Genomic DNA, 19,800 nt, shown 5'->3' on the forward strand with positions numbered 1-19,800 from the left:
CAATAATATTTATTGATTTCATGTAACTAAGTTAAAGAATGGAGACTCTGCAGAGTGTATTGATATTAGGCTACAGAGAGGTCCTGAGGTCTTCAAATTAGAAGTACAGACCCAATATCAAAGGGAACATATAAATAGTTACATTTTATTCATTCTCTTAATTTGAATAAGCAAATAATATTTAACATGCCCCCTATATATACAGGAATAAACAAAAGAAACATAGTTTTTGTTTCCTGATGCTTACGGCTTAAAAATGCAGATGTCATTTATATTTTTGTTAGCTAAGAATTATAGAAAATACAAAGTTTTATAAGTGTTTTGAAGGAGTGTAATGGTGTATTGATTAAAAAATAGCAGAAGTTGACTTAACATTGATTGTATGTGTCAAGGAATGACTTTCTAAGGTGGTAACTTGAAGCATAAGGAGTCAGGTATGTGTGGAATAAAGGAAAAGACAATTTTCAGCAAGAGATAACAGGATAATTAATTCCCTGAAGGTCAAATCTAGTTATATTCTAGGAAGTGACAGGCAAGAGTAACTGAAGCACAGTGAGTGAGAGGAAACAGCATGAAATGAGGTTTTGAGGAATGCAGAAGCCAGATGATGTGAAAGTGTAGTAAGAATTTGAATTCAATTTTTAATGACATCAGAAGCCTTTGACGGGGTTCAAGCGGGGTACCATAATTTAATTTGTGTTTCCTAGCAAATATTATGATGATTCAATAAAATACACATTAAGAGAGTGAAAGGCAGAGATATACAAAAGTAATGCACACATATGTTTCTGTAATAATACAGACAAAAATGGTAAGAGCGTCAGTCTGTAAAATAAGCAGAATTGAAGAATACCCCAATGTCTATATCCAGTACAATGGAAAATAAAGTTTGCTATGTGGCACATAATGGAAAATTACACACACAAAAAGAAAGAATGAACTGAAACCTCAACAACCACATAGATTAAAGAAGTCAGGCACAAACAAATACGTACAAAAAGTTCCATTTATAAAAACTTCACAAACAGGCAACACTAACTTGTGGTGTTAGAAATAGTGATAATGGATGCCCTTAGTGGTTGCTAACTGCAAAAAAATAAAAAGGTGGCAAGGGGTACTACTGAGTGTTGAATATTTTACATCTTCATCTGGGTGCTGTGTATGTGTTCGTTTTTGAGACATTCTTCATTTGGGTGTGTAATGAGTATGATTAGTTCTGTAAGTTATATTCACTATAAAACTTAATTAATTTATAAAAGATTTCTTTCTTGATAATGTGGGAATTGTGAAGCTGAGAGTGATAAACTTGATAGCAGAGATACCATTTAGGAAGGCTTTCAAGTAATTCATGGGAATGTTGATAGCATCTGGGACTGAACAAGTCTGGAAAATGGATGTGACAGATTAAGAGTTATTTTGGAAGTAGCTAATGAATTAGATATGGGAGATGAAAAAGAAAGAATGGGTCAAATACAGTAAATCAATTATCTTGAGCAATTGACTGGTGGTGATATTTATTAAGTTGGTAAAAATTCTAAGAAATATACATTTTTGAATGGGGATGGAGCATTGCATAAGAAACCAAGAAGGAAGGATGCCAGAGGCAGGAAGACAAAAGTTTAGGGTAATGCCTTAGAAGCCAAGTCTGATTTTTTGAGAACAAAAGAAGTTAATATATTAAATCCTGCTGAAATGGATTAAATAGTACTGAAAATTCTGATATGAAAAGAACAAAAATTTGTTCACTAAATTTAGCAATATAAAAGTCTCTTGCTTACTTGACAAGAATATCATAAATAAGAATTTTTCAGAATATATAGTCATCATTCCAAAGATCTACTCCAACATTAGTTTATTTGGCAGCAAATGACACAAGTAAAATGAGGATATTCAGGTATTCTAGTAATCTTGATTGTACTCCTTGAGGATGATTCTTTTATTTTCACAACAGCAAATTCAGTATTCTTTCCGAAGAGCTTAAGTTTAGTGTGCATAGAGGAATTACACTTAATGACCTAACTAAGTTTTATTAATTAACAAGGGAATATATACCATTTATAATTATCTCATGTGGCTTATGACTTTTATCTTACAGAAGTTCACCCTAAGGAGGTTTTCTGTATAATATTTTAATCAATAAATAGCCGACAGACCAGCAGTGTAGCTTCATTCTATATCCTCAGGTAACCCAGATAAGACTCAAAACATTCAATTACAGACAGACCATAGTATATCACAATATAGAAGCTGATGACAGAGGAACTAAATAATTAGAAAAATACTCAGAAATAAATCATATTTAAATACATGTAAATAATTTTAAATTTTAAAATAAATTTTAAAATAAATTAATTTGCCAGGATAATTTCATCAATGTGAAATGAAATACTACAAACAGATATGAAAATGATATTTGTAAGAAATTTTGAAAACATGTTCAAAATAAAACATTTTCTTAAATAATAGATTATAATGCCACATATGATAAATTTTCAATTGTATTGCACTATATAATTGTACTCCAGATAACATATAGTTATCTATAGGTAGAAGGATTATAAAGATGTGGTATAAAATGTGATATCTGCTAAGAAATTTAAATAATATCAAATCAAAAGTATATATCAGTGTAATCACAGATTTTGAATAATAGCAAGATTATGTTAATATTGTGTATAATTTTGTGTGATTTTTACTTTCTTCACTTTCATAATTACATATTTTAATATTTCCATAATTAAATGTATTATTTGATTAATCAAAGAACATATAAAAGTGATGTTAAATATCTGAAGAATAAAAATTATCTCATAAAATGAAAGGCTAAATTAACAATATATGAGATTAAACTGAGAATGCATATAGTGACTTTTCATTAAATTATTGGGAGAAAATGAGTAAAAAATGAAGAATTCCAATAAATATTTTGTGGTAAAACATTTTTAACAAAAATAATGTATAGACAATTTTGTGTATTAGTAATACCTAGTTATAGTAATATTTGGATCCTGATATAAGTATATCTGACACCTCATTCAAGTTAACATAATTCCTAGTAGTATTTTTTCATGACCTCTATGAGCAGGTTTGGGGAAAAATAGGTCAATAAGAAATAAGTCTCTGTATGGTATATACAATGATGTCAAGCAGCTGTAAGATTCTGGAATAAGAGGTAAAACTAATGTAGCTGACATACATCTTTGATGTTTGGATGATGTAGTGAATTCCCTTCAGTTTCTCCAGACAAGAGTTTTAGCAAGTACCAGACACCTCAAATCACAGTTGAAGAAGGACCAGTAGTCTCACTTCTGCCTCAAATTACCTGTTTCCAGATTTGAAGACTGTGATTACCCAAATCTTTAAGAGACATAGTGAAGACAGCACTTTGCACCCTTGAATTTTACTCACTGCATACAATATCTTTTTTGTTTCTGTTTGATTCCTATTTTTTTTAATAACGTGATAATTAGTGCTCAATGTGATTAGTCCTTGTGGAAAATTTTATTATTGCAAAATTGTGCCAAACTGTCTCTTTGCTGTTTAAATTTTCTGGTTAATTCTCAGTGGCCATCGAGAGAGATTATCTTCAAAATATATTTGGCAGATATAAATCAAAATTTTGAATATTTTAAACAGAAAGACTTAATATGACATAAGAAAAGTTTTAATTCTAAAATAGTAAATGGATGACAGTGATAATTACTAAATCAAAAATACATGAATCAAATCAGGGTCCATTATTCTGATAATATCTCAGATAAATCCAAAGCAAATACACTGACTTTCTTCACTTTAGGAAGCCGCATTTGGAAAAATTGTGAATATCTAAATTTAAACTATTTATTTTGAATAGGATTAAAACCATAACTTTTTAAGAGATTTTAAGAACCAAGGTGGGGGATCATAGGCCATCTGTGTTTACTAATTGGCTTTGCTCAAACAAAAGTAAAGTTCCTCATATCTTTATGACAGGAAGTACCTTTACAACTTGGAGCAAATCTTTTAAAATGTTAGACTTCTACTCTCCCACAGAAACTGGGAGATAAGGACACTGACTTCATTGATAATTACATTTCAAAGGGAAGGCTGCCAATCCTTGAGAAATTCATTCCTGAATTTTAGAAATGGAAAGAATATTTTGAAAAAAAAAATGTTTATATCAAAGGGGCAAATAATACATTTATAATAACAAGTTTTCTAATATAAATGCTGTAAGAAAAGGGAGCTCTGGGGCCTAGTGTTGAGAAGAAGCCTGTCTGACATTCAGTCAACCTGAAGAGACTATTAAAACCATCTTGGTCATCAAACACCACAAAAACCTTGAAAAGTCACTACTTTAAGTACTTTAAGCCTTTTTTTTTGAGATGGAGTCTCACTCCCTAGCCCAGGCTGGAGTGCGGTGGTGTGATCTTGGCTCACGGCAACCTCCACCTCCCAGGTCCCGGTTCAAGCAATCCTCCTGCCTCACCCTCCTGAGTAGCTCGGATTACAGGCATGTGCCGCCATACCAGGCTAATTTTTGTATTTTTGGTAGAGACAGGGTTTCATCATGTTGACCAGGCTGGTCTCGAACCCCTGACCTCGTGATCCGCCTGCCATGGTCTCCCAAAGTGCTGGGATTATAGGCGTGAGCTACCATGCCCAGCTTCTAAGCCATTTTTAAGAAAGAAGAAGTTAAATTCTTCATTGATCCCAGAACAACTTGCAAATGAAAGCACCAATGAAGAGCACAAAGTGTTGTATTACAAATAGTTCAGTTTGTGAAATCAAACCCATAAGAATTAGACATTTTACAAACTATAGAACCATACTTACAATTCAAATAGTTTAGACAATTGTGAGATACAGATGAAGCATGGAGCAGTCTGAAACTTTCAATGTCTTTTCTCAGTTCCTTTTTCATTACATGATGGTAAATTTCAGTCCAGATTTAACATACATCGATTTATATAATGCTTGCACTAATTTAGTGCTATTGCTAAATACCTTGCAGCTATTTAGTCTTGGATCATCTCAACTTTATAGTCAATATTATATAACTCAGATGACATATTTTGGCCAGGTGCAGTGAGTCACGCCTGTAATCCCAGCATTTTGGGAGGATCACGTGAGGTCAGGAGTTCGAGACCAACCTGGACACCATGGTGAAATCCTGTCTCTACTAAAAATACAAAAATTAGTGAGGCGTGGTGGTAAGCTCCTTTGGTGTAATCCCAGCTACTTGGGAGGCTGAGGCAGGAGAGTCACTTGAACCTAGGAGGTGGAGGCTGCAGTGAGTCAAGATTGCACCACTGCACTCCAGCCTGTGCAACAGAATGAGACTCTGTCTCAAAATATTTCATCATCATCATAATAATAATAATAATAATTTACATGACATTTCTTATGAGCCATAGTTCTGTTTACATACAATAAGCAAACTACACAGATGCTGTGGTCTTAATTTATCCCCCCCAAAATTTATAAGTTGAAATCCTAGCCCCTAACGTGATTGACTTAGGAGATGGAGATTTTGGGAGCCATCACAAACGGGATTAATGGGGCCTTATAATATAGACCCAAGAGAGCCCATTCACCCTGTGCACCTTGCAAGCACATAGAGAAAAGACCGATTCAATGTGCCAGGAAGTGGGCTCTCACCAGACACTGAATAATATGTCAACAGTTTGATCTTGGACTTCCCAGTCTCCAGAAGTATGAGAAGTAAATCTTCATTGTTTAAGCTACATATTTTAAGGAATGTTATTATAGCAGCTTGAAGGAACTAAGACCAGAAAGGCACTAATCCCTTCCCCCAAAGAGGAGGTAAAGTCCTTGAGTAATGTTTTATCTTCCTCTGGTATTCCGAAACTTAAATACTATGGTGTAAAATTAACAATACTTAAAATAATGATACAAAGTCAATACATCTTATGTTACATGATAGGGGAATAAAACATACAAGAGAATGAATATATTTGTTTAATATATGGATTTATATATGCACACAAGAATATTCATAATAAAACAACAATAAAATACTCATCACAATTACAGTTCTCATTTCTGTAAGCAGTTTTGTGATCCTAGATGGTATTTATAACTACCTTCTACTGCCCATTCTGTATTCTCTTTGCCTTCACCAAGCACTTCAGCTGGTTGTGGTTCTTTATCCAGATAAGTGACTCAAATTTTCATTCCTGAAGAGTTTGAGCTATTTTCAACCCCATCAGGAATGGGTTGTTATGGTTTTCCATAGATGTTAATCATGGGGCAAGGTAATAAATACTAAGATATACCTTAGGGCATCTACAGTATTACAGACATTCTCTTTCTTATTTCCCTTGTGGAGTATTAGTCAATTTCCTATTGGTAGTCTCTATTAATCACAGCAGCAAACACTATAATTCCTTTCTCAGCTTGTAGACTCAGAGGCATCGGAGCACAAAGTGGCTAGGGGGGAAATCTGCACTTCAAGTTGAATGGGAACATTCTATCAGGAATGCTCCTGGTAGAAGCAACCCTCTCTCTAAAAGATCTAAAAGATTTCTAAGATCTCCAGACCAGCAGAGCATGACATTGTGGGAAAAGAAAGCAAAAATTCTGTGACTCACTAGGGATAATGGTGAGTAATGCCATTTCATTTTCATCCCTTGATTTCTGTACTTGCACATACTAGCTGTTGGAAAAACAGCACTATATATTGAACACTAATTCAAAGCATCTATAGGCTTCTAGAGATCTCTGCTCTTGCTCTTTAAGGCAGGGGTCCCCAAACCCCAGGCAGTAGACCAGTATTAGTCTATGGTCTGTTAGGAACCTGACCACAAAGCAGAAAGTGAATGGTGGGTTAGCTAGTGAAGCTTCATCTTTATTCACAGCTGCATCCCATCGCTTTCATTTCCACCTTTCTTGTTTGTGGGAGGAGCCAGATGCAACAACTTCTCTTTTACCTTAGAAGGGATATCTCAGCATGGCCCCCACTGAAACCCTAACAATTTCCTATCAGAGCAGTGGTGGCATTAGATTCTCATAGGAGTGTAAACCCTATTGTGAACTGCACATGTGAGGAACCTAGATTGTGCACTCCTTATGAGACTCGAATGCCTGATGATCTGTCCCTGTCTCCCATCACCCCCAGATGGGACCTTCTAGTTAGAGGAAAACAAGCTCAAGGCTGCCATTGATTCCATATTATGGTGAGATTTATCATTATTTCATTATGTATTACAAGGTAATCATAATAGAAATAAAGTGCATGATAAAGGTAATGGCCTTGAGTCATCCCACAACCATCCCCTGACCTCTGGCCTGTGGAAAAATTATCTTCCACAAAACTGGTCCCTGGTGCCAAAAAGGTCGAGGACCACTTCTTTAAGGTATGGACACCTAGAAGACACTATAACTGAGTCTATAAAAGGTTATTTCACTATTCTGTGAAGTTAGCTGCCTTAGCATGGTGGAATTCTTGTTAAGATCAGTAATCAGTGGATTCCATGAACATGGGCCCATTGGCACAGTTCTTTAGCTGTGAAGTGAATTCCTTGGTCAGAAGCAATGTTAAGTACAATACTATGATAGGTGATGAAGAATTATAAGCCCATAGATAGTAGTTTTGCAAAAGTATTACGTGCAGTAAAAACAAAACCATTTACAGAGTTAATGTCTATTCCAGTAAGGATAAAACATTGTCCCTTCCATGATGAAAGCAATTCAATACAATAAATCTGACACAGGTAGATGGCTTATCATTCCCAGGTAATGGTGCCATTAGAGGGGCTCATTGCTTTTGTTTGTTTGTTTGTTTTTGAGGTGGAGTTTCGCTCTTGTTGTCCAGGCTGAAGTGCAATGGTGCGATCTCTGCTCACTGTAATCTCCTTCTGCCAGGTTCAAGTGATTCTCCTACCTCAGCCTCCCAAGTAGCTAGGATGACAGGCATGCACCACCATGCCCGTCTAATTTTGTATTTTTAGTGGAGATGGGGTTTCTCCATGTTGGTCAGGCTGGTCTTGAACTCCTGACCTCAGGTGATCTGCCCACCTCGGATTCCCAAAATGTTGGGATTACAGGTGTGAGTCACCGTGCCTGGCCTACTCATTGTTGATCTCTGCTTCTGAACTCACTCAAAATGCAATTTTTCAGGTAACTCAGTAAATGAGCCAGAGTAACACACCCAAATGAGGAATATGTTGCTCTGAAATAAAAATAATCCCTCTACACATTATGAGTCTTTCTAGTTTGTGGGAGGAGCCAGATGCAACAACTTCTCCTTTACCTTAAAAGGGATATCTCAGCATGACCCCCACTGAAACCCTAACAATTTCACTGAGATTAGAAGGTTTCTGAATTTTATTAGAATTTATTTTCCATCCTCCGGCATATCTTACCAATAAGTCTAGCGTAATTGCTACTTCTTGCTCTAGGTTCAAACATCATAATGTCATCAATGTAATGTACTGGTGTGATACCTATGGAAGGGAAAGGCACTCAAGATCCCTGTGAACTAAATTATGACAGAGGGCTGGAGAGTTGATATATCCCTTTGGTAAAAAAGTGAAAATGTCTTGCTGATTTTGCCAACTGAAATCAAACTGCTTCTGGTGGGCCTCATGAACAGGTAGGTAGAAAAAGGCATTTGTCAGCCCAACAGTTGCATACCAGGTACCAGGGAATATGTTAATTTGCTCAAGCAATAAAACCACATCTGGTACAGCACCTGCAATTAGAGTCTCTGCAAAATATTTTATGCAACAATAAACCTATTGACACACAATACCCTAAAAGTGCAAAATTCTGGCATGTCTCATATTTTTGATATCTTCATTAATTGCCTAATATATGATTTTATCTCTTCATCTGTTACCAAATAAAGGCTAACCTTTTACTGCATCTTAGAAGCTTAACCTAGCAACTATATTTCTGAAACTTTTCAGTGTTTCTTGCAACTCCAAATTAATTCACAGAAAATTATTTGATACAGTTATATGCTATTCAGTGTGTTCACTTCATATCTATATTTGAAATCTACCTCCTGCCCTTGCCATATGGCACTCCGTCTTCAGCCATCTTAAGCATAGATTGCCTTTCCTTCTGGGTCTCTTAGATCCAGAAGAATAAGTAGGTGTTTGTTTTGTTCTCTCGTGATGTATTCGCATTTCTACTCTTTTTTTCTAAAATAGCTGTGCTTTTATAGTTTGTGATAACAATTTATGTTATGTGTTTTCTTTACTATGGTCATTATTTAATTTGCTTCTCATTCATCTGGTTATCAGCTTATTTTCTATTTTGTGCTATTAATAATAATGTGTTATTATTATTAATGATATTATTCTAATTTCTATACTTAATACTATATAAAGAGAGAAACCTCACCCAGCAACTGTAAACTCAATATATACACTTCAAAAGCTTTCATTTATCTACATGTTAGAAACCCACTTGCCTACTCATACTCTAGATTTGCACTGTTCGATGAGGAAATTGAGCAATGAGAAGTGGCTTGAGTGACTGAAATACAGTTTTAATTTTAATTAATATAAATAATAAAATAAAAGTAGAGTGAAATAATTTTCCATTAAATACAACGTACTTGTTTTGGTAGAATTCCATTCCATTAAGACCATTACATGACATAAGATAGTACTGTTGTACTGGCCCCGCATCACGGTTCTCACCCTGCAGGGAAGGTGCAGGAGGAGGTGGAGCCGGGCCCAGGATGGTGCACACTCCACGGAGTGGGCGACAGCCCCACCCTGCCAGGCGCAGGACACTGGTATTTCTGCACTCTGCATCCTCAGGAGCCCGGGAAGACCCTTCCTGTCCCCGCAGGCTCAGGGAGCGTCTTCTCCACTGCCTGGCCTCTCCCCATTCCCGGCACCTGCTCCGATCTTGAAGCGGGATTGGCGCTGTCACAGCCCAGGTGTGTGCACACTTGGGGCAGTACTGACATGTCAGCCACCTTCCGCCTTAGTCCCCTCCAGACATTGGTCTCTAATGAATGTGAAGGGGAAACCAAGGTAGGGCTGAGGGCCGCCAGGTGCTTGCCTGCAGATGCCCCTTGGCAAAAGCAGCCTGGGCACCATGGACAGCAGCAGGAGGCAGGCAGGTAGCCTTCGCGGGTCCCCGGTGAGGCCCCATCTTCAGGCCATGGAGGGCCTGAAGGTTGGGGACAGGGCTGCCAGTCCCACGACTCGAGTGGAAACATGTGCCTTTTCTGGGACCGCCCATTGCTGCTTACAGACCAGTCATCAAGCACTTCCACCTCTCTGAGTCTTATAAAAGCCATGGCTTAGCCAGAGCTAAACAGAAAATGGGACACAACCAGCTGCAGAGAGGAGCTACCCTTTGTTCTGATAACTGAACGCTAATCAGGAGGACCAGCTGCAGAGAGAACCTACCCTCTCTGCTGAGAGCTGAACACTCATGGAGACAACTTGCCTAGCGGAGAGGAGCCTACCGTCTCTGGTAGGAGCTGAACACTGATTGGGACACATTGGGTATGGAAAGGAGCGACCCCTGTTGGTTTCCTCTGAGCTGTTCTATTGCTCAATAAACCTCCTTTTCATCTTGCCCACCCTCCACTTGTCTGCCTACCTCATTCTTCTGGTTGCAGGACAAGAACTCAGGATGCACCAAACGGTGAGGCTAAAAAAGCTGTAACACAAACAGGGCTGAGACATGTTCCTTGCTTGCCACATTGTGGGCAAAGAAAAGGAGAAAAGAGCTGCAGCCCTTAGGGGAACCCAGATCTGGGAGCTCCCTGAGACAGGGCTGTGACTGTCTCTTAGGGACCCTGCAGTCTCTGGCATCTTCAAGCTTTCCAGCACCACAATGTTCCCCAGTGCCAGCTGTGGAAGCTGTTTGTGGTATAGCTGGTCCAGCTGCAGCCTTGCAGAGAGCTGGTGACCATACCAGCACCTGAAACTGCCCACTCCACTGCAGCAGCTGAAGTGTCTGACTGCACAATGTCTGGACCCCACACTCTCTCACACGCCCGCTTGCCACTCCACGCCTGACTCGCCCTTGGCAGGCGTGGGACCCAGGCTGGTAACATGAACAGAGCACAGCCTGCTAGGCCAAGTGGGCAGAATGAGCCCAGTGGGCCCGAGCAAAACTTTGGCAAAAGAGCCACCGGCCACAGAGTTTTCTGGCCAGAAAAGCGGCATCCCAAAGATCCTATAACACTTGCATAAATGTTAAGTGTAATCTGTTTATTTTCACATTTTATGCAAAAAAACACAAGGTAATGTATTAATTATGGCAATAGTAATTGGCAATTAAACTGAATAATTTCTTACATTTTAATTGTAAAATAAGTATTATAGATCTTAAATTTTAAGCCTTGGCATTTTATTTAAAAATGTATGTTCATCATGGGCTTTGTTATCTTGCTAGTGTTTTGATAAGTCTATGACACTCTTGTAGATGTTGAGAGAGATGTTTTTGTTCCATTTTGTTATATCATTTTTGTTTTTATTGTAAGCTCCTAACTTAAAATTTACCATCTTAATCATTTTGAAGTGTAGAGTTCAGTAGTGTTAAATATGAATTGATATTGTTGTAAAACAGATCTCCAGAACATTTAAATATTGCAAATCTGAAACCCTATACTCATTAAATAACAGCTCCCTTTTTCCCTTTCTCTCTCTCTTTCTCTGTCTTTCTTTCTCTCTGTCTCTCTGTCTCTCTCTCTCTCTCCTCATCAGGAAGACCTAGTGACCATCATTGCACTTCCTATTTCTGTGAATATTTTTAGATACATGATTTGTAAATATTTTCTCCCATTCTGTAGTTACATTTAGGCCTTTAGTCCTTTTTATATATGATGTAAAACAAAGGTGCCACTTTATTCTTTGGCACACGGATACCCGGCTCTTCCAACATTGTTTCTTTCCTCATTGAATAGCTTTGGCATTTTATAGACTTTTTTAAAGCTTAAAACCCGAGCAGACTAATAATGTAGACTCGAGTGGAGAATGCAGAATCTAGTACTACAAATAAAATAGGAAAGACAAAAAGAGGTTGGAAAAATTGTTTTTGTTTTTGTGTTTTTAAGATTTTACAATGTATATCACTTGCAATTTTCTTTAGCAGAATGAAAGAAAATCTCCTTACAGTATATAAATATTTTAAAAGATACTAAATTATATAATAAACACAATTATAAATTCAAAGTAAATTGTATTAGATATTTTCTCTCAAGTAAAAAATGTAATAAAATTAATCACTTGAAATCAAAATTAAATGTTCAACAATAACTTCACTGTTAAGAGATTTTGAGCTTACAGCTCTCAGACTATATCAAGGACTTTGATTCCTATATACACACACACAAACATGCACACATATAGATATTTTTGGTTGAAAATATGGTAAATTGTCATTTCAGTAGCAGAAATTTTATTTGAAAATTATGAAAAATTTAATAAAAATGATTTTTTTTTTTTTTTTTTTTTTTTGAGATGGGGTCTCTCTCTGTCCCCCTGGCTGGAGTGCAGTGGCACCATCTTGGCTCACTGCAAGCTCCGCCTCTCAGGTTCACGCCATTCTCCTGCCTCAGCCTCCCGAGTAGCTGGGACTACAGGCGCCAGCCACCGTGCCCGGCTAGTTTTTTGTATTTTTAGTAGAGACGGGGTTTCACCGTGGTCTCGATATCCTGACCTCGTGATCCGCCCGTCTCGGCCTCCCAAAGTGCTGGGATTACAGTCATGAGCCACCGCGCCCGGCCAAAAATGGTATTTTTAAAAAAGTGAAATGTCTTGAGATGTCACCAAACAACTGCTCATAGAATATAAAACTTTCCTAACATCAAAGTTCAATTAATTTAAAATTTGAAAAATGTCATATATATTTTTCAGCTCTATGAGTCATGTACTATGAGACACTGTAATTAATAATTTATGTTTTGTATCAAAGGACTTTCAAGTTGTTAAGAAATGTATAATTGTGGCCTCAAAAATCAAACCAATCACATATATTTTTAGTAGCTTCTACGTCTGACAAATAACTTAAATCTTATAGGTAAAAATAAAATAGTTTCTATCGTCATGGATAGTGCTCCAGATTTGACAAATCAAACATCTATATATATATTGGGATTTTAAAATAAGTGCCTGATATTTTGATGTTTCCTTATTGTTTCACACTACGGCCTAACAAATCTTAAAACTGTTTTTACTCTGTTTTCTGATGTATCATCAGTGAAAGGTGTCTTAGGTACAGTTTTTACAAACTGTCAGCACATTTGCCCAAATGCTAAGAACCATTTCAAGATTAGAATCATTTTTCAACTTATCAAGTATATCTTTGAATTCAATGTTTTTAATTTTGAGTTTAAATAACAGATATGCTTTTCCTTCAAAGTCGAACCAATTCTTCCAAATAGATAAAACAGTTGCATAATATATGAATGTTAAAATAAAATTTTTGACAGCTTATTCAGTGATTAGTATATATAAATATTAAGAGTGATTTTGGCAAGTAAATAGTTTTTTTTTTTTTTTTTTGGGGGGGGGGGATGAAGTCTCACTCTGTCACCCAGGCTGGAGTGCAGTGGCCTGATCTTGGATCAATACAACCTCCGCCTCGTGGGTTCAAGCGATTCCCCTGCCTTCGCCTCCCAAGTAGCGGGGATTACAGGCATGCACCACTACCCCCAGCTAATTTTTGTGTTTTTAGTAGAGACAGGGTTCTCCGTGTTAACCAGGCTGGTCTCAAATTCCTGGACTAAAGCGATCCACCCGACTCACCCTCACAAAGTGCTGGGATTTCAGGCGTGAGCCATCGCGGACCAGCGTAAATCAACTAGTTCAACTTTACTATAAAACTGAAGTATGGATCTAGTATTTGTATTTTTTTTTTTTTTTAGAATTGAGATATAATGAATATAAAATATACGATGGATATGAAAGATTTAGTATGACCAAAAGAATGTAGATAGTTTCATTTCTTTTATATAGATGGAATGTTGAAATAATATTCTTGATACATTCTTTAAAACATATTGTTAAACTTATTGCATTGTTTCTTTTTACTTTTTTAATGTGGCTGCCACAAATTGCAAAACTGGCTGATATATTTAAATTTTTTTTCTATTGAATGTCAAAGATCTAAACTTTTTTGTCACCAAAAACTACTCAATCCTTGATGCCTTATTTCTACTTTCTGCTGCAAAACTGCACCTCCAACTTCACTCTTCACCTCCTTATACAATTTTGTGTACCATTGCTGCATGACCTTCTTGAGTACTTGATTTTAATGCTCCCAAAACTGTCTCAGAGACAGTGTGGGTCTTCCCTGTCCTACTTATCCAGTGTGCATATGGAATGGCTTGTTCTTAATAATTCATTTTCAAATATCCAAAACTCTTCTTTTTCCTTCCTTCCCTTTTTTTCTTGTCTTTTCTTCACTTCTTTCTTATTTTCTGCTTTTCTCTCATTCCTCTTCTCATATTCTCTTACTCCCTTTCCAACTATCTTGCCTAATAATCTCCCTGACAGTTGAACCTATCTGCACACCCGTTCAGCATGTTGTCAAACAAAAATCTCAACTTAGATGACAACTTTAATCTCACAACATTTCCGAAAAATCTTGTTAGCTTTTTTTCTTGGAATGACTACTTTGCATTATTTCCTTTTTCCACTTATATAAAACTCTGTATCATCATTTACAGTTGATAATTTTTTTTTATATTCACACTCACACTAAAAGATTGCCAGATTAGAATACATTCTTTCCATTATAAGGAATAAACTAACTTCAATGTTTTCATCTAATTTGCTCTTTACTTTGGGCTTTGATATTATCTACTATGCCCTATTCAAGGATGTCACTCATTACTTATCTCCTCAGTAACATGTGTCACCAAATTCCTCCACCTGCACACACACTTGAAAGAGATGTTTACAATATTTACTACAACTTATCTACAATTTATCGTACTACAATCTATCTAAAACTCAATCATCAACATTCTACAAGTCTGTATCTTTCTCTAACATTCCCTTGAAATTGCACTTTCCTAAGCCATGCCCTTTCTAACATATATTCATGGGCATACTTTGTTATGTTAATTAATCCCCCCCCATTGATTTTTTTTTTTTTTTTTTTTTTTTTTTTTTTTTTTTTTTTTATACTTTAAGTTCTAGGGTACATGAGCATAACGTGCAGGATTGTTACATATGTATACTTCTGCCATGTTGGTGTGCTGCACCCATCAACTCGTCAGCACCCATCAATTCATCATTTATATCAGGTATAACTCCCCAATGCAATCCCTCCCCCCTTCCGCCTCCACATGATAGGCCCCGGTGTGTGATGTTCCCCTTCCCGAGTCCAAGTGATCTCATTGTTCGGTTCCCACCTATGAGTGAGAACATGCGGTGTTTGGTTTTCTCTTCTTGTGATAGTTTGCTAAGAATGATGGTTTCCAGCTGCATCCATGTCCCTACAAAGGAAGCAAACTCATCCTTTTTTATGGCTGCATAGTATTCCATGGTGTATATGTGCCACATTTTCTTAATCCAGTCTGTCACTGATGGACATTTGGGTTGATTCCAAGTCTTTGCTATTGTGAATAGTGCCGCAATAAACATACGTGTGCATGTGTCTTTGTAGTAGAATAATTTATAATCCTTTGGGTATATACCCAGTAGTGGGATGGCTGGGTCATATGGTACATCTAGTTCTAGATCCTTGAGGAATCGCCATACTGTTTTCCATAATGGTTGAACTAGTTGACAATCCCACCAACAGTGTAAAAGTGTTCCTATTTCTCCACATCCTCTCCAACACCTATTGTTTCCTGATTTTTTAATGATTGCCATTCTAACTGGTGTGAGATGGTATCTCATTGTGGTTTTGATTTCCATTTCTCTGATGGCGAGTGATGATGAGCATTTTTTCATGTGTCTCTTGGCTGTATGAATGTCTTCTTTTGAGAAATCTCTGTACATATCCTTTCCCCACTTTTTGATGGGGTTGTTTGTTCTTTTCTTGAGTTCTTTGTAGATTCTGGATATTAGCCCTTTGTCAGGTGAGTAGATTGCAAAAATTTTCTCCCATTCTGTAGGTTGCCTGTTCACTCTGATGGTAGTTTCTTTTGCTGTGCAGAAGCACTTAAGTTTAATTAGATCCCATTTGTCAATTTTGGCTTTTGCTTTTGCTGCCGTTGCTTTTGGTGTTTTAGACATGAAGTCCTTGCCCATGCCTATGTCCTGAATGGTACTACCTAGGTTTTCTTCTAGGGTTTTTATGGTATTAGGTCTAACATTTAAGTCTCTAATTCATCTTGAATTAATCTTCATATAAGGAGTAAGGAAAGGATCCAATTTCAGCTTTCTACTTATGGCTAGCCAATTTTCCCAGCACCATTTATTAAATAGGGAATCCTTTCCCCATTTCTTGTTTCTCTCAGGTTTGTCAAAGATCAGATGGCTGTAGATGTGTGGCATTATTTCTGAGGGCTCCGTTCTGTTCCATTGGTCTATATCTCTGTTTTGGTACCAGTACCATGCTGTTTTGGTTACTGTAGCCTTGAAGTATAGTTTGAAGTCAGGTAGCGTGATGCCTCCAGCTTTGTCCTTTTGACTTAGGATTGTCTTGGCAATGCGGGCTCTTTTTTGGTTCCATATGAACTTTAAAGCCGTTTTTTCCAATTCTGTGAAGAAACTCATTGGTAGCTTGATGGGGATGGCATTGAATCTATAAATAACCTTGGGCAGTATGGCCATTTTCACGATATTGATTCTTCCTATCCATGAGCATGGTATGTTCTTCCATTTGTTTGTGTCCTCTTTGATTTCACTGAGCAGTGGTTTGTAGTTCTCCTTGAAGAGGTCCTTTACATCCCTTGTAAGTTGGATTCCTAGGTATTTTATTCTCTTTGAAGCAATTGTGAATGGAAGTTCATTCCTGATTTGGCTCTCTGCTTGTCTGTTACTGGTGTGTAAGAATACTTGTGATTTTTGCACATTAATTTTGTATCCTGAGACTTTGCTGAAGTTGCTTATCAGCTTAAGGAGATTTTGGGCTGAGACGATGGGGTTTTCTAAATATACAATCATGTCATCTGCAAACAGCGACAATTTGACTTCTTCTTTTCCTAACTGAATACCCTTTATTTCTTTCTCTTGCCTGATTGCCCTAGCCAGAATTTTCAACACTATGCTGAATAGGAGTGGTGAGAGAGGGCATCCCTGTCTTGTGCCAGTTTTCAAAGGGAATTTTTTCCAGTTTTTGCCCATTCAGTATGATATTAGCTGTGGGTTTCTCATAAATAGCTCTTATTATTTTGAGGTATGTTTCATCAATACCGAATTTATTGAGCATTTTTAGCATGAAGGGCTGTTGAATTTTGTCAAAAGCCTTTTCTGCATCTTTTGAGATAATCATGTGGTTCTTGTCTTTGGTTCTGTTGATATGCTGGATTACGTTTATTGATTTGCGAATGTTGAACCAGTCTTGCATCCCAGGGATGAAGCCCACTTGATCATGGTGGATAAGCTTTTTGATGTGCTGCTGAATCCGTTTTGCCAGTATTTGATTGAGGATTTTTGCATCGATGTTCATCAGGGATATTGGTCTAAAATTCTCTTTTTTTGTTGTGTCTCTGCCAGGCTTTGGTATCCGGATGATGTTGGCCTCATAAAATGAGTTAGGGAGGATTCCCTCTTTTTCTATTGATTGGAATAATTTCAGGAGGAATGGAACCAGCTCCTCCTTGTACCTCTGGTAGAATCCAGTTGTGAATCCATCTGGTCCTGGACTTCTTTTGGTGGGTAGGATATTAATTGTTGCCTCAATTTCGGAGCCTGCTACTGGTCTATTCAGGGATTCAACTTCTTCCTGGTTTAGTCTTGGGAGAGTGTAAGTGTCCAGGAAATTATCCATTTCTTCTAGATTTTCTAGTTGATTTGCATAGAGGTGTTTATAGTATTCTCTGATGGTAGTTTGTATTTCTGTGGGGTCCATGGTGATATCCCCTTTATCATTTTTAATTGCGTCTATTTGATTCCTCTCTCTTTTCTTCTTTATTAGTCTTGCTAGTGGTCTGTCAATTTTGTTGATCTTTTCAAAAAACCAACTCCTGGATTCATTGATTTTTTGGAGGGTTTTTTGTGTCTCTATCTCCTTCAGTTCTGCTCTGATCTTAGTTATTTCTTGCCTTCTGCTAGCTTTTGAACGTGGTTGCTCTTGCTTCTCTAGTTCTTTTAATTGTGATGTTAGAGTGTCAATTTTAGATCTTTCCTGCTTTCTCTTGTGGGCATTTAGTGCTATAAATTTCCCTCTACACACTGCTTTAAATGTGTCCCAGAGATTCTGGTATGTTGTATCTTTGTTCTCATTGGTTTCAAAGAACATCTTTATATCTTCTTTCATTTCGTTATGTACCCAGTAGTCATTCTGGAGCAGGTTGTTCAGTTTCCATGTAGTTGAGCGGTTTTGATTGAGTTTCTTAGTCCTGAGTTCTAGTTTGATTGCACTGTGGTCTGAGAGACCGTTTGTTATAATTTCTGTTCTTTTACATTTGCTGAGGAGTGCTTTACTTCCAATTATGTGGTCAATTTTGGAATAAGTGCGATGTGGTGCTGAGAAGAATGTATATTCTGTTGATTTGGGGTGGAGAGTTCTATAGATGTCTATTAGGTCCGCTTGGTGCAGAGATGAGTTCAATTCCTGGATATCCTTGTTAACTTTCTGTCTTGTTGATCTGTCTAATGTTGACAGTGGAGTGTTGAAGTCTCCCATTATTATTGTATGGGAGTCTAAGTCTCTTTGTAAGTGTCTAAGGACTTGCTTTATGAATCTGGGTGCTCCTGTGTTGGGTGCATATATATTTAGGATAGTTAGCTCTTCCTGTTGAATTGATCCCTTTACCATTATGTAATGGCCTTCTTTGTCTCTTTTGATCTTTGAAGGTTTAAAGTCTGTTTTATCAGAGACTAGGATTGCAACCCCTGCTTTTTTTTTGTTCTCCATTTGCTTGGTAGATCTTCCTCCATCCCTTTATTTTGAGCCTATGTATGTCTCTGCATGTGAGATGGGTCTCCTGAATACAGTAGGCTGATGGGTCTTGACTCTTTATCCAGTTTGCTTGTCTGTGTCTTTTAATTGGAGCATTTAGTCCATTTACCTTTAAGGTTAATATTGTTATGTGTGAACTTGATCCTGCCATTATGATATTGACTGGTTATTTTGCTCATTAGTTGATGCAGTTTCTTCCTAGCCTCGATGCTCTTTACATTTTGGCATGTTTTTGCAATGGCTAGTACCGGTTGTTCCTTTCCATGTTTAGGGCTTCCTTCAGGGTCTCTTGTAAGGCAGGCCTGGTGGTGACAAAATCTCTAAGCATTTGCTTATCTGTAAAGGATTTTATTTCTCCTTCACTGATGAAACTTAGTTTGGCTGGATATGAAATTCTGGGTTTAAAATTCTTTTCTTTAAGAACATTGAATATTGGCCCCCACTCTCTTCTGGCTTGTATGGTTTCTGCCGAGAGATCTGCTGTCAGTCTGATGGGCTTCCCATTGTGGGTAACCCGACCTTTCTCTCTGGTTGCCCTTAAGATTTTTTCCTTCATTTTAACTTTGGTGAATCTGGCAATTATGTGTCTTGGAGTTGCTCTTCTGGAAGAGTATCTTTGTGGCATTCTCTGTATTTCCTGAATTTGAATGTTGGCCTGCCCTACTAGGTTGGGGAAGTTCTCCTGGATGATTTCCTGAAGAGTGTTTTCCAACTTGGTTCCATTCTCCCCCTCACTTTCAGGCACCCCTATCAGACGTAGATTTGGTCTTTTTACATAATCCCATACTTCTTGCAGGC

This window comes from Piliocolobus tephrosceles, chromosome X, assembly GCF_002776525.5.
Source record: "Piliocolobus tephrosceles isolate RC106 chromosome X, ASM277652v3, whole genome shotgun sequence".
In the NCBI taxonomy this organism is placed as follows: Eukaryota; Metazoa; Chordata; class Mammalia; order Primates; family Cercopithecidae; genus Piliocolobus; species Piliocolobus tephrosceles.